Raw genomic sequence first — 13936 nt, 5'->3', positions numbered from 1 at the left:
TTCATTTATTCATTCAACAAATATTTAAATGCATGCATATTTTAGAAATAGGAATTTGTTCTCTAACCAACTTCATGTACAAAAAATAGATTTCCAGTGTAATCGGGATGTAACTATGTTTTAATCTATAAACATATTAAGATAAAATACGAGAAAAGACCTTTCTATACAGGATAGAAAATCTATATGCCATAAAGGAAAAATCTGAAAGATTTAAATTAAAAATCTTGCATGATGAGAGGTACCATAAACAAACTTAAGGATTGGAACGGACTGAAAAACATTTACATGTATATAAAAGATAAACTAGAATATAAAATATATCAGGTTCCAATAAATAAAGAGACAAGTCAATAGAAGAATGGGAAAGATTACGACTGGCAATTCACCAGAAAAAAAGAGGATAATGACAAATATATATGTTCAACCCCTTAATAAAGAAATAAATAAAAATTTAAACAATAATGGTTTACTTTTACAAAATTGACAATGTTTGCAGATTATTAATATCCAATGGTGATAGTTAGATGTGAAGTCAAGAGCTCACATAGACTATTCCTTTAATAAAATACACATATCTTTTGACTCAACAATTTAACTTCTATGAATCTATCAAAAATATTCACATGTGTACATAAGAAGCATGTATAGAAAAGAACATTTGAGTTATCTATAATAGCAAAACATTGAAAACCATCTTAATATCCTTAAAAAGGGAAATGGTTAAAAAATTATAGTACATGCAGACATTGAAATGCTTTCCAATTATTAAAAAGAATGAGGTAATGTTTATGTATAAACATGGAAGGATCTTTAAGACATTTTATGTGTACCAAGCTAGGTTGCATATCAATTGATAGAGTATGATAGTGTACATATGTACACATACATATATTTGAAAGAGAACTTACATATTTTACCTGTATTTGTTTCATATAGTTTTTGGTTTGAAGTTTTACATTAAGAATATATTCATTTATAACATATGTAGCTAAAAATATAAAGTGAAAAAATAAGCTTCCATATGTTTTAGAGCAGCTCTATGTAAATACAGTTATTTTGTCCAACTTTTGAGGTCACACTTAAAAGAAGAAAATGAGCTAAAAGTAGAATATTCAACCAAAAATATGTATTCCTAAGATTAAACTAAGCAATAGATTTTCTTGGTAAAGCTTGGGAATGTGAATAATTTCCTCCTAAACATAACTCATTGAGCTATGAGTCAGGTAAATTGTTGGAAGGAGTATTTTTGCATCCTTATTTTTGAGGATGAGATAGAGACAGAGGGGTCAAGGATTTCCCCAGCTATAGTTAATAGCCTAGCTGTTCACACAGTGTATTCTGGGGACCAGTACAGCCTCACTTTTAAGAGTTCACTGAATTAGAACAGTAACAGCAAAACAAGCTTACTTATTTGAATGCATTTCTTGTATTTAATGGAAATAAATGTTAGGATGAATAAAGAAGAAAAAAAGATATTTACCAATAGATGTTTCCCTGACCACATAGTCTAAAATAACCCCCACCTCTACCATTTTGGTCTCTAATCTTGTTCTTCATAGTGCTTACAGAAATGTGTAATTATAAACTCATTCAAATACATGCATCTCCGCCAGATTCAAAGAGGGTGGGAACTCTGTCTGTTCACTTCTGTATTCCCCGTGTCTAGGCTAGTACTTGACATGCAGTAAGCGTTCAATAAATGAATCAGTAAATAAACCAGCATAATCAAGTCCAGAAGTATTTTGAAGGGATGGAAATGCCAAACAAGATGAAGATTAATAGGAATAACTATTATTCATGTGATTTAAAGATATAAATGATGATACAGGTATAGATACAGGCCCTCCAGGGAGGTCACATGGCTACCCAGATGGTATGTTAGGAACTCAGTGTTGCTGCCATGTCTGCTCTTCACTTATTGGGCCCAGAAACAATTTTGTCAGTACACTTATGATGATTAACAGCTGACTTATACTGAATAAACACATGATGGATTTATGTGTACGTTACAAAGCCAACTCATTAATTTACAATAAAAAGTATAACTGTCGAGTTAACTTGATTCTCAATCCTTGTTTAGCTCAATCACTCTCTATAGGAGAGAGAGAGAGGTTGCTAAATTATATCCAAATGGTAACTACAGCCCAGAAAGATTCCTGGCCACAGATTACTTGTGCTGCAGAGGTACCATTACTTTAGAATAAGCCATCATTGTCTTATGCCTGGATTCTTACAACAGCCTCCTAACAGTACTCTGCACTTCCCCCTCTCAAATCTATTAAGCACACAGCAGCAAAAGTGTTACATTTAAAACATACATCCGGTCACCTCACTTCTCTGTACAAAACCTTTCAATGGTTCTCCATTACACTGGAAAAAAAAATCCAGCCCCCTACTCATGGTATACAAGGCTCTGTGTGATCTGGGCCCTGCAACTTCTCCAATCTCATCAGAGGCCCCTTTCCCCAGCATTCTGGATCCCCCAGTACACTAGTCTGCTTTCAGATTGAGAGACCGAGTATACAAATGGACAGTGGCCCGACCATATATAAAAATAGAGCTCTGACCCACAGCCTGCAGTAAGCAGCCCAGGAAGCCAGCCTGCTGTCTCTAAGTCAGACTGTTAGGAAGTCAGACCGCGGTGTCACAGCTGATCCAGGAAAGCAAACAATAACCGCTCAATAGTCAGACCAAAACAACCAAGGTTTGTTAGTAACTGAGAGCCTTTGTGTCTCTGCCAAAACATCAGTGACAATGGCTGAGGCCCTTGCTATATAGGGAGCTCTGGGTAAATGGCCTTTGCTGGTTGTCTTTTGGTTGGTCTTTATTTATTTCCACAAGACCCTTCACTGTGACCAGCTGCTTCCTCTCTTGGATCCTTTCTAATCCTCTTCCTTCTCCCTGGAATGCTTCCTCGACCCCTCACATGGACAATCCTTTCCTGTTTTCTAGATTTCATTTTGTGTATTGAAGACACCCTCCCTGACCACCCTTTTAAAATACCCCTATCCCAGCCTCTCTTTTGATTCCCTTACAGCACCTTCTACAATTTTCAATCATTTTGTTTTTTCAGTTTACTTCTTTTCTACCCATCACCCCCACCAGAATGAAGCTTTATGAAAATAGAGACTCTCTTTCCAGTTTCCTCTGAACTTTGAGGACCTAGAATAAATCTCCCAAAATACCAGGTACTGAAGAAATATGTTGAATGACCAAGCAGGTGAAAGTGATTGCACACCTAAGGTAAACGCAGACCCAGTGCAAGAAACTCTTGTGCCTAGCCACCTGTTGAAAAGCTAGATGCTACGAGTTTGCCAATCTCTTTCGTGGACCACGTTTGGGGCTGGAAGTTGGTTTCCCTTAGATCTGCCAACTTTCATCAACTGCGGTATCTGTAATATGGTGTTTATCTAATTGCCAGTTATTCTGACAAAATGTTTAAGGGAAACATCAGATTGTGCGGTGGTACCAAAGGCTAACCTTTCCATTATCCCCCACTGTCAATTTCTCTTCCTCCCATCTCCCCTCTTCCTTGCAGAGCTCCATGTCAACCACTAACTGCAGACCTCAGTGTTTGTAAAGAAGGCAGCACCGCGGAGCTCGGTACCCTCACAGAGGACACCCACGGATCAAAGGGAGCAGCTTGGTCTTGCTGGAAGGTGAGGCTCTCGAGACTTTTGTCCCCTGACATGAAAAGTTAGATGTTAGGTCAATAGCCCTGATACTAACTACTCTATGTAAAATAGATAAACAACAAGGTCCTACTGTAGAGCAGTATACTATATATATATCGTAGGGAACTATATTCAGTACCTTGTAATAACCCTTCTTCTCCATAATCTCTAGCAATGACTGAACTTTTTACTGTCTCCACAGTTTTACCTTTTCCAGAATGTCATATAGTTGGAATTCTCCAGTATATAGCCTTTTTACATTGGCTCCTTTCACTTGGTAATATTCATTTAAGTTTCTTCCATGTCTTTTAATGGACTGATAGCTAATTTTTTTACATTGAATAATATTTCATGGTCTGGATGTATCACAGTTTATCTATCCATTTACCTAATGAAGGCCATCTCAATTGCTTCCAAGTTTTTTCAGTTATGAATAAAGCTGCTATAAACATCCATGTGTAGGTTTTTGTGTGTACGTAAGTTTTCAATCCATTTTGGTAAGTAAATACCAAGGAACATGATTTTCTGGCTCACATGGTAAGAGTATATTTAGTTTTTTGGGTTTTTTAAATGTCAAACTATCTTCCAAAGTGACTGCATCATGTTGCATTCCCATCAGCCATGAATGAGAGTTCCTGTTTCTCCACATCCTCACCAGCATTTGGTGTTGTCAGTGTTTTGAATTTTAGCCATTCTAATAGGTGCGTAGTGGTATCGCATTGTCATTTTATTTTGTAATTTCCTAATGAAATATGGTGCTGGCATCTTTTCATACATGTATTTTCCATCTGTATATCTTCTTTGGTTAAGTGTCTGTTCAGGTCTTTTGCCCATTTTTTAAATTGGATTGTTTGTTTTCTTATTGTTGAATTTTAAGTGTTCTTTGCATATTTTGGATAATAACTTTTATCAGAAATGTCTTTTGCAAATATTTTCTCCATATATATGTGGTTTGTCTTTTCCTTCTCTAGATCTGAAGACATTTTTGATTGTCACAACTTGGGGCCACTCCTGGCACCTAGTGAGTAGAGTCCAGAGGTGCTACTAAATGTCCTACAGTTCATAGGACAGCCCTCCACAACAAAGAATTATCCAGTCCAAAATGTTCATAGTGCTGAGGTGGAGAAACTCTGAACTAGATAATTTCTTGGTTGAGATAGATGGTGACTATTGAAGTAGGTAAGCTTCATGAAGATAGGAACTTTGTTTTATGTTTTTCATTTCCATATCTCAGCACTTCTCTCAATGCATTTGATGAAGTCTTTGCAGGGTTTTGAACATAGGGGAGATGTGAGCCTGCCTAGTTTTTAAAGGATCACTCCAGCTGCTGGATTGGGAGAAGACTACAGGGGAGCAAAAGCAGAAACAGTGATATCAGTTTGAAGGCTATTGAGTAACTCAGGCAAGAAGTGATGATACCTCAGCTTTGGTGGTAGCTGTGAAAGTGGTGAGAAGTGGTCAGAATCGGAATATCTTTTTCAGAAACAGCCAAAAATATTTTCTGAACAATCAGATGTAGGGAGTGAAAGAAGAAATGGAGTCTGTTATCAGCTTTGATGGGAAGGCTGAGAGGGAGCAGGTTTTGTAGCAAAGATCAAGAGTAGCATACTCATGTTTAGATATGCTAATTTTGATGTCTTTATTAGACATCGAAGTAGTTATGTCAGGTAGGCATTTGTTATAACACATCTCTGGAAATATGCTGGAAGGAGTCCAGAGAGTGAAGCCATGAGACCAGATGAGATAACAGAAGTGTGAATGTGAATAGAAGACAGAGACAAGGGCTGAGCCCTGGGATACCCCAACAGGAAGAGATCTGGGAAAGAGAAGGAACCAGCAAAGGAGAAGAAGACAGAGAAATCAGGAGTGTGGAAGGAAGAAACGAGGGTATGGAGTTGTGGAGAGGAAGTGAGGAAAGCTGCTAAGGATGGAGTGCCCTGTAGTGTGAAATGCTGCTGAGACATCATGGAAAGAGGCCAGAGACTGACCATTGTATTTAGCAAAACGGAGTCCCCGGTGACCTTGAAAGGAGGAGTTTCAGTGGGGTTGTGGGATGAAAGCTTGATTGAATGGGTAAAGAGGGAACTGGAATAAAGGAATGGAAGACAGCAAGTAATAATAACTCAAAAGAGTTTTGCTGTGAATGAGAACAAACGAATGATGCCATAGATAAGAAAGGAGGTAAAGAGGGAGCTTTAGTTAGGCAGGAGGAATTACAACAGAGCAGCCCCGTGGAAGAGGGGAAGTGATGATGCAGGAGAGAGTAGAGAGGCTTGCTGAAGTAGAGCAGAGCAGAGCAGATGGGATTTAGTGCGGGAGAAGAGGGGTTGTCTTCACAGAGGAGTTCGGCTGGTTCAGCGGAGGTGAAGAGTAGTAACATCATGCAGAGATGTGCTGTCTCTAAGTTTTGGCAACTGCTGTGAGGCTGGAGAAGGGCTGGCTGCCTTTACAGGGCCGGAGCAGGCAGAAGTAAATGTTGTGGAATGTGTTCTTTGGTAACCTCAAATGCTCCTATGTTGATGTGTTCAGAGATCTGTTCTGTAGGCGACCTTTTCTTTCATGAGAAGGCAAAGGGCACGTATGTTTTCACCTTGACTCTCCCAGGCAGACACCCCAGTGGATTTTTGAAGCAATCATCTAGGACCCTCTCTGTGGTTTGGTTTCTAACCTGCTTCTATTCTATTTCCATGCCACCAGGCTCCTGCGCTTGGTCTTCATTTCAAATTTGGTCCTTTTTTGGCCTTTCAGAATTGGCACTTGGATTACGGTTTCCTGGTTGGATTTCGGTACTCCTTGCTAACTTTTGGTAGGACTCCTCTCCTTAGCAACAAGCTGCCTAGAGTTGTGTGACCTGCACCATTTCCAGCTCTTTCAGACCCAGCCCCTGACTCTGGTTTCCTTGACTAATACACTGGCCTGGATCTCCCCCATCACCCCTCAGGAGGAAGTAGATACACTCAGTGACAGCTGGGATTTTGTGGTAAAACACATACTCAAAATAGCAAAGTGAATTACCACTAGTAAATAAATATATATAATTGTTTAGCATAATATAGCCCAGGCTCATTAGTCAGTAACAGCTGAAAGCATCTTACTGATGAAACAAATCGCATGAGATGCTGTGGTAGGCAGAATTCCAAGATGGTTCCCTAGATTTCTCCCTCCCTCCCCAGTGTGCGTACTCCACGTAACCCCTGGAACTGTGAAGGTGTTGGAGTTTACGCCCATGATGAGGTCATGTGATAAAGGCACAATTGACTTCACAAAGGGAGATTATCAAGGTGGTGCTGACCCAGTCACACAAGCCCTTTAAAAGCAGCTTTCTGGACAGTTTTCTCCAGCTGGTCTCAGAAGAAGAGTCCGAGAATCAAAACACAAGAAAGACTCCATGGGCATGCTATTTCTGGCTTGAAAATGGAGGGGCTCCATCTCTCAGAACTGCAGGCAGCTTTTGGCACTGTGTGTGACCCCCAGCTGACAGCCAGCAAGGAAATGGAGACCTCAGTTATATAACCACAAGAAACTATTTCTGTCAACACCAAGAATGAACCTGGAAGCAGATTTTTACCCAGAGCCTCCAGATGGGAACTCAGTCTGGCTGACCTTGATTTCAACCTTCTGAGACCCTGAGCAGAGAACCTAGTTGTGCTATACTGACTGTGAGCTAATAAGTGGGTATTGTGTTAAGGCTCTAAGTTTGTGATAATTTGTTACACAGCAGTAGAAAATATACACATGCCATTGGCTGATAGCAGTGGGTACTTGGCAATCAGTCCATAGAATACCACCCCCCCCCCTCCAGACAAGGTAGGTAGCCTGTAGAAAGTAGCTGCAGAATATTCCTGAAGCCTCTGGGAAAGGCAGATTCCACCTTTTGCCCTCTACTCCAAACCTCCAGTCCCTGTGGTCTTATTTAACACACCCGCCCTCTACTGTAGCTCCAAGATGGACGTTTTATGTGTTTGGGCTTTGGTTTCTCATGTGGAGGTTGCTACTCTTTGAATCACCCTTGATTCTGCACTTTTAACACAAGAACTAGACTAGTCCCATGCCTGCAGTGATTCACCCTCTCCTTCCCCCAGTGTTCTTAGAACTCTGAATCCCAATCTGGACCAAGCACACTAGGTTCTGTTTGTGAGAGGTGGGGGAGGTGGGTGGGACGGGTTTAAGGCTTAGTTTTATGGAAGGAAAGCACTGCAGATACATATGCAGGAGCCTTGTAAAGTCTGGAAGTTTTGCTTTAGTTTTTGAATTAGGCTCACCTCCTTCTTACTTTAAGAGGATTATTACCAACAGCGTTGATATGAGAGCCCAAAATGATGACATTGGATGCCGTAAATTTGCATTTTTTCTTTATCTTGGATATCAGATGTTTTGAAATGACATAGAAAATCTTCAAGTTTTCCATATCTAGAAGTAGACCTTTAGGTATTTATAAAATCCTGAAATTATAGAGTCTTTTCCATTCCCACTGGGTTATGCTAGGATTGGGCCCAGAGGAGAAGCCTCTAGGCAACAGGTAGTAGCAGCTGAGAGTGCTGGTCTGTGGCAGTGGTACAGCAAGACACTCGCTACCACCAGGATCAGCGAGGTATGAAGAAGGGGCAGGTAGGGCTTGGGAAGCACCCACAGTCACAGGGAGACAAGACTCTCTGACTTCAAAAGCTCTTCCATATTTGATATTTTGAGAGTAGGTAAGGGAGGATGAGGAGCTGGATGAAGGCCAGACAGGAGGAACAAGAATGCGGTAGCCTGTCTAATTGGGATCCAGTGCTGAGAGCTACTGAGTTGGCTTATAGAACCCAACGACAAGTGGTCAGGAGGGCTGAAAAGATGGGGACCACGGGACAGTTGAGGAAAACCACAGGAAGTTAGAGTGAGGAACTTACAATTATTGAGTTTCTACATCTTACCCAGTATCATCACAGGTTCTTTTGTATATGTGTTTTCTTCTCAACTACCTGATGGCATTACGTACCATCATCTCAATTTTACAAGTGCAGAAATGGAGACATCTCAGTGTAGATAAATGACCTATCTTTGCTCACATCTCTGGAAGAGTGACAGAGTTAGGATTAGAAGTCATGTGACTTCAGTTGGCATAACCCTGTCTTGCTGTCTCCTGACGGTTCCTCCTTTGTTTAACAGAGGCACCGTTGAATCCATGACAGTTATATTAATTTGAATAGGTAAAAATGTCTTTAGTACCTACTACATACCAGGCACTGTACATGGTGCTAGAGATATCATGCTCTCTTTGCTCTAGAACTCATTCTAGAGCAGGACTAATGTGAACAGAGATTTTGTGAGCTCTGTGAATATGGTAGCAGCAATAAAGGCACATCCAGCATATGGAATGCCTCCTGTACTTCAGGCACTGTGCTAAATACCAGAAAAGTCAAAGGCAATAAAACAGCCCTCTTGATTTATGACTATGCTAGTTTCCTTGCTGTCTTGCTCTGGGGGAAAGCCTTTACAAACTTGAGAATGGTCTTAAATGGTCTCAAAATCTTTAAGGGAGGTATCTTAAGGACTTGTTCCCCTCCAAAAGTGAAAGTAGACCAATTGGCCTGCATAGGATCAGTGAAAGTAAGCCAAGAGATTTCCAGTAAATACATGACTGGAGAGTTTGGGCAAGATCCAAGCTCAAAAAATAGAGTCTTACAAAGAAATCAGAGAAGGAGTATGACTGTAACTATGAAAGCTGGGAACTTATCAGTATAGCCTGTTTTGGCAAAGGTGTTGAAAGAGAAGATGGCCTGACTAGAGCTTAGCTGGATATTACAATAGAGATTAATTTGTGAGTATTTATCTAATACAGCCAGCTAAAGCAGAAATTTAAGTCGTTTAGATATATGCAAAGCACTGGGAGACAAGGATGATTTTTCTCCTGGTCTGTATGAGGTCTCTCTTAAAATTATCCCACTTTTTATATTTCTAGTTCCACCTACATCAGCAATCCTTGATTAATATTTTGCCCTTAGTATCAGAAATTGGGGTCTGGATTGTAGACAGTTAATTACATTGGAAGTCTTATTTATGTATCTGTCATTTATAAATTTGATTAACATAAGTCAGTTTCAGAGAAGTTGAATGATCAGCTTAGGAAGCTCCTACAAGATGATAAGGACCGGAGTCTGGTGCTTAGATTCAAAAGAACTGGAGTGATTAAGAAGTTAGATTTTGAATCTAAGGACCAGAACGTGAGGAAAGGGGACAATGCCCAGTATTACCATGTCAGAGACACTTTTGAGAGATTATTCAGGCCACTTTCCGTAATATCTTTGTGACTTTGCCAATTGCAAAGTGCCTTAATAGAAGATTCTTTGAGAGTGAGCATACTAGTAAGTAGGGCATGACTGAAATGTGCTGCTTTCTTAGGCACATCAGCGTTCCCGATTATCGTGAGGCCTCTCACCTTGAAACTACAGAGAATACAACGTCTGGACTTTGTGCTGGTTGGTTTTGTGGTATCATCTTATTTTTCACAGTGGTCTTTCTTCTTAGAGAATTGACTTTCCTCGTTCTTGAATTTACAATCAGAAAATTGAATCTACCCACCATGGATCCAAAATCAGTTATCTGTGTTGATTGGCGAAACCTCTGAATTGTTTTTCTTGTATCTTCCTGTCCCTACCGGAAGCCTACTGTTTAAAGGCAGTGTTTATATTAAAAACAACGGTTTCGATCTCTCTGGGAAGAAGTAAAGCTCTCTTACTGGCTAGGGTCTTCCCTTGGGTGCTGAAAATGAAGTGGCATTTTGGGGGACATGGATTCTAAATATAAGGATGCTCTGAAATGTCTTCCAGATTTCAGTGATGAAGTGGGTGACCACTACACAAGAACAACACTTACAGCAGGCTGTGGGTTCATTTGATTGACATAACATCTAAATGATGAATGATGGAGCTTATCAACATTATGCTTTTAAAAATATTTTATTTTTTATTGTGGTTAAAAATGCATAATATAAAGTTTATCATCTTACTCACTTTTAAGTGTACAGCTCAGTAGTGTTAAATATATTCACACTGGTGTGCAACCAACCTCCAGAACTTTTTCACCTTGCAAATCAGAAACTCTGTATTCATTGAACAACAGTTCTCCATTTCTCCTCCCCCAGCCCCTGGCAACTTCCATTCTACTTTCTGCTTCCATGAATTTGACTGCTTTGGATTCCTCATATAAGTAGAGTCACAGGGTCTTTGTCTTTGTGTGATTATCTAACAATGTACATTAAGTAATAACACTAGTTCCTAACACCAGTTCCTTAACTGTACATTCCTTCATCTGAGAAGCAGCAAGGACTTTATTTTGTCTTCATGATAATGATTAACATACACTTTAGCATGCCGGTCAGTGTTAAGAGCTTCATATTTGAGATCTCAGTTGGTCCTCACAACAGCTCTGAGAGGTAAATACTAGGATTAGTTCCATGATACAAATGAAGACGCAGAACTAGAGAGGTTGGCAATGGGCCCAACGTCATACAGGGAGCAAGTGTTCAGGTCAGCATTCACAGCCAAGCGATCAGACCCTGAGCTTAATCACTAGACCTCACTGCTTCTCACCAGCGTCTGTAATTTGCCAGGGATGCAACTGTCTTCTCTGCCGAATCTCTATCTTTTTTCTTCCAGGCAGGATACACATTTCTTAAATGAGTACCCTTATTAAGCTAACACCCAATTTTGCAGTGTCTTCCAAGTATTCATCGTAACACCACGATTTTTGCAAGGAAGGTTATCCTCAGTGTAGCTGAGCTCACCTACATCTGCAGTGGACAGTTCCTGGCTCCTGACAGCATCTCTCAGCTGCTTTGCCTGAGACTCTCTCGGTTGCCCAAACTATGCCAACTTGTGTAGCCAGCATGCAGGGCAGCTGGGAATACTGGAGATGTAACACCCTGAGGGAAAATGCAATCGGCCAAGGATGGAAGTAGGAGGATAAATTACTCCTCCCACTGCATTCCTTCCTTGGACTAGAGAACCCAAACTAAGACATTTAGCAAATAGGAAAGTGGAATTGCAAGCCAGCTACTGCCCAGTCTGTTGTTGCTGTGGTTGTTTTTAGCCAAATTGTATCCTCAGACCAGAAGTTTGTTGGAGCATCAAGGGATGAACAGCCTTGACAATGGAACATTGGGCAAATATGACTCCGGATAATCCACCAGAGTATGGAAGTACTGGAATGGAAAAGGAACTCACCAGCCTTGTACAACAGGCCCTGGCAAACAGAACAGACACTGTGAAATTTTAAACCACAAATGGCACAAATTACATTGGAACTAAAGAGTATGTGTCATTGTTGGCTCTTTACAGAATAAATGAAATGCAAGCTGAGCAAATCTAAAAGGCAACTCATTTACTCTCTTTCTGAGGAAGCCACCTGTGGGTTTCTGTTCATTGGTACAAAGAGCACCATAAGTGGTTATACAATGGGTCTCCATGTATTTCCTATGTGTACTACCACTGAGCTAAACCAAGCATTCAAGGGAAAATAAAACAGTAAATGCATGTTAAAAAATGATTTTATTAAAGAAACATTTCACTTCGTCAAAAGAGAAATAACCACATTGAACGCACCAGAAAATGCTGAAAACACTATTTTGTCACAGTCCTAAATAGCTGGTTCTAGTCTAAATGATTGATTAGAAGTTAATCAGTCATAAACAATCAAGCAAATGCCCCCTTGAACACTTACTTAATAAGCAGTCGCATGCAATTCACCCCACAGAAACGTGGCATCCAAAACTTTACTTCGGATGCGAGGGCAGATGCTTTGGCTCAAGAAACTCACAAGTGACTCAGCTACTCAAACCAAATACAATAAAGTGATTCCAGAATGAAATTTTGGGCTTTTGTGTTCTCAAAATAAGTTAGTTTCAAGGGAGAAATATAAGCAATGTAACAAAGACAAACAAAATTAAAACAGGGGATGGTTCCAAGTGATAATGAAAGAAAAGTCAAAATTAGATGGAAAATTACCACAGCCTCACTGCACTGACAAAATTTCCCTTAATCTCTTTCTTCCATGACAACAATAGGAAAAACAGAATGATGGAGGAAGAATGGGATTATGAAAAGGTAAAGTCAAAACAAATGATTCTCTTTCCTTCCATGAAAACAAGCAATAGCAGAACAACAACAACCAAAAAAAGCTTTGAGAAAGAAGAAAGCTAGGCGTTTCTTAATTTAGTTTGGGATGTTTCCGTTGAGATGAAGTCAGAGTATTCATTTTGTTTGTCTACATTCTTTTCTATCTCTAAGTGTATCCATCTTATCTATTTTTGGAGTACAAGATTCTTGAGCATAAGGAATATTATTTACTTGTAGTAAACAATGGTGAAATTTGGTGTATAAATCTAGAAGCAATTCTCTCTGCATTTATCTAAAGAGTTATTAATTTTTGCCATCTTGCATGTAGTGCTGAGTAATTATTGGAATGAATGTGTTTGAGAACATGAATGGTCTGAATGCATCCCAACTTGAGGAGCACCATCCGCAGGCTTGGATGACATTGAGGGGTGTTATCCGCCAGTGAACTTGGACGTCCACCCTGCAGTGTAGCAGAGGAGGGCTCACTATAGCACCGAAAAGAGTCTTGTAGACCTGTGTGTGCTCTGCACAGCCATTAGGGAGCGAGTCAGACGTAGAGACCAGTTTTATTGATCTTTGAGGATTAATATTTCAAATCCTTGACCTTTATAAAAAAAAACGTAATGTGAAAATGTTCGAATGCTTAAATATGTTGTGTGGTACATAATGAACCCATTTGGAGGTATTTAAATATTATTTCAGCTTACAAAATATTTTTTTTGTGTGTTTAGGGCAGTGCGTGATGCATTGCACATGCAAAAACAGGAATTAGGCTCTCAGTGATTTTACACTCCAGTGGAGAAGACATAGTGTCCGTTTTTTATGGAAGGTAGTAGATAACAACATGTATTCAGAAAACAAGTTAAAAATAATCTGGAGGGTAGGAGGTACAAAAGAGGGAGAGATCCAGAATGACTCCTGGGCTTCTGGTCCACGTTTCTGTGTGGATGGCGGAACCATTTGCTGAGATGGGAAAGGGAATGTCCCACAAGGAACAGGGATTTAGGGGAGGATAATGAACTTATTTGTGAGTTGCTATTGATGACAATGAAGACAGTGTGGGATACGTGGCCCCAAGAGTGGTCCTAAAATCGAAAAAGTCATTGATGTTACCGTGCATTTTTGGCATTTGGCTTATTGTACAAAATGAAATGAAATCTTTCA

General features: G+C 39.9%; 1 protein-coding gene across 24 annotated transcripts in view; it reads left to right on the top strand.

Moving 5' to 3' along the window:
• HIVEP1 (HIVEP zinc finger 1) overlaps positions 1–13936 on the top strand; it is a 224579-nt gene that overhangs the window by 25910 nt on the left and 184733 nt on the right. For 20 of the 24 annotated variants that reach the window (XR_012062373.1, XR_012062375.1, XR_012062374.1 and 17 more), the window contains one exon: positions 3542–3662. The gene's annotated coding sequence lies outside the window, so the exon portion shown is untranslated. Of the gene's footprint in view, positions 1–3541; positions 3663–7013; positions 7349–13936 lie in introns of those variants that run through there. The other 4 variants (XR_012062386.1, XR_012062387.1, XR_012062385.1 and 1 more) reach the window with 2 other exon arrangements.

This window comes from Vicugna pacos, chromosome 20 (genome assembly GCF_048564905.1).
Source record: "Vicugna pacos chromosome 20, VicPac4, whole genome shotgun sequence".
Classification (NCBI taxonomy): Eukaryota; Metazoa; Chordata; class Mammalia; order Artiodactyla; family Camelidae; genus Vicugna; species Vicugna pacos.
This window is presented reverse-complemented; position numbering and strand designations above follow the sequence as displayed.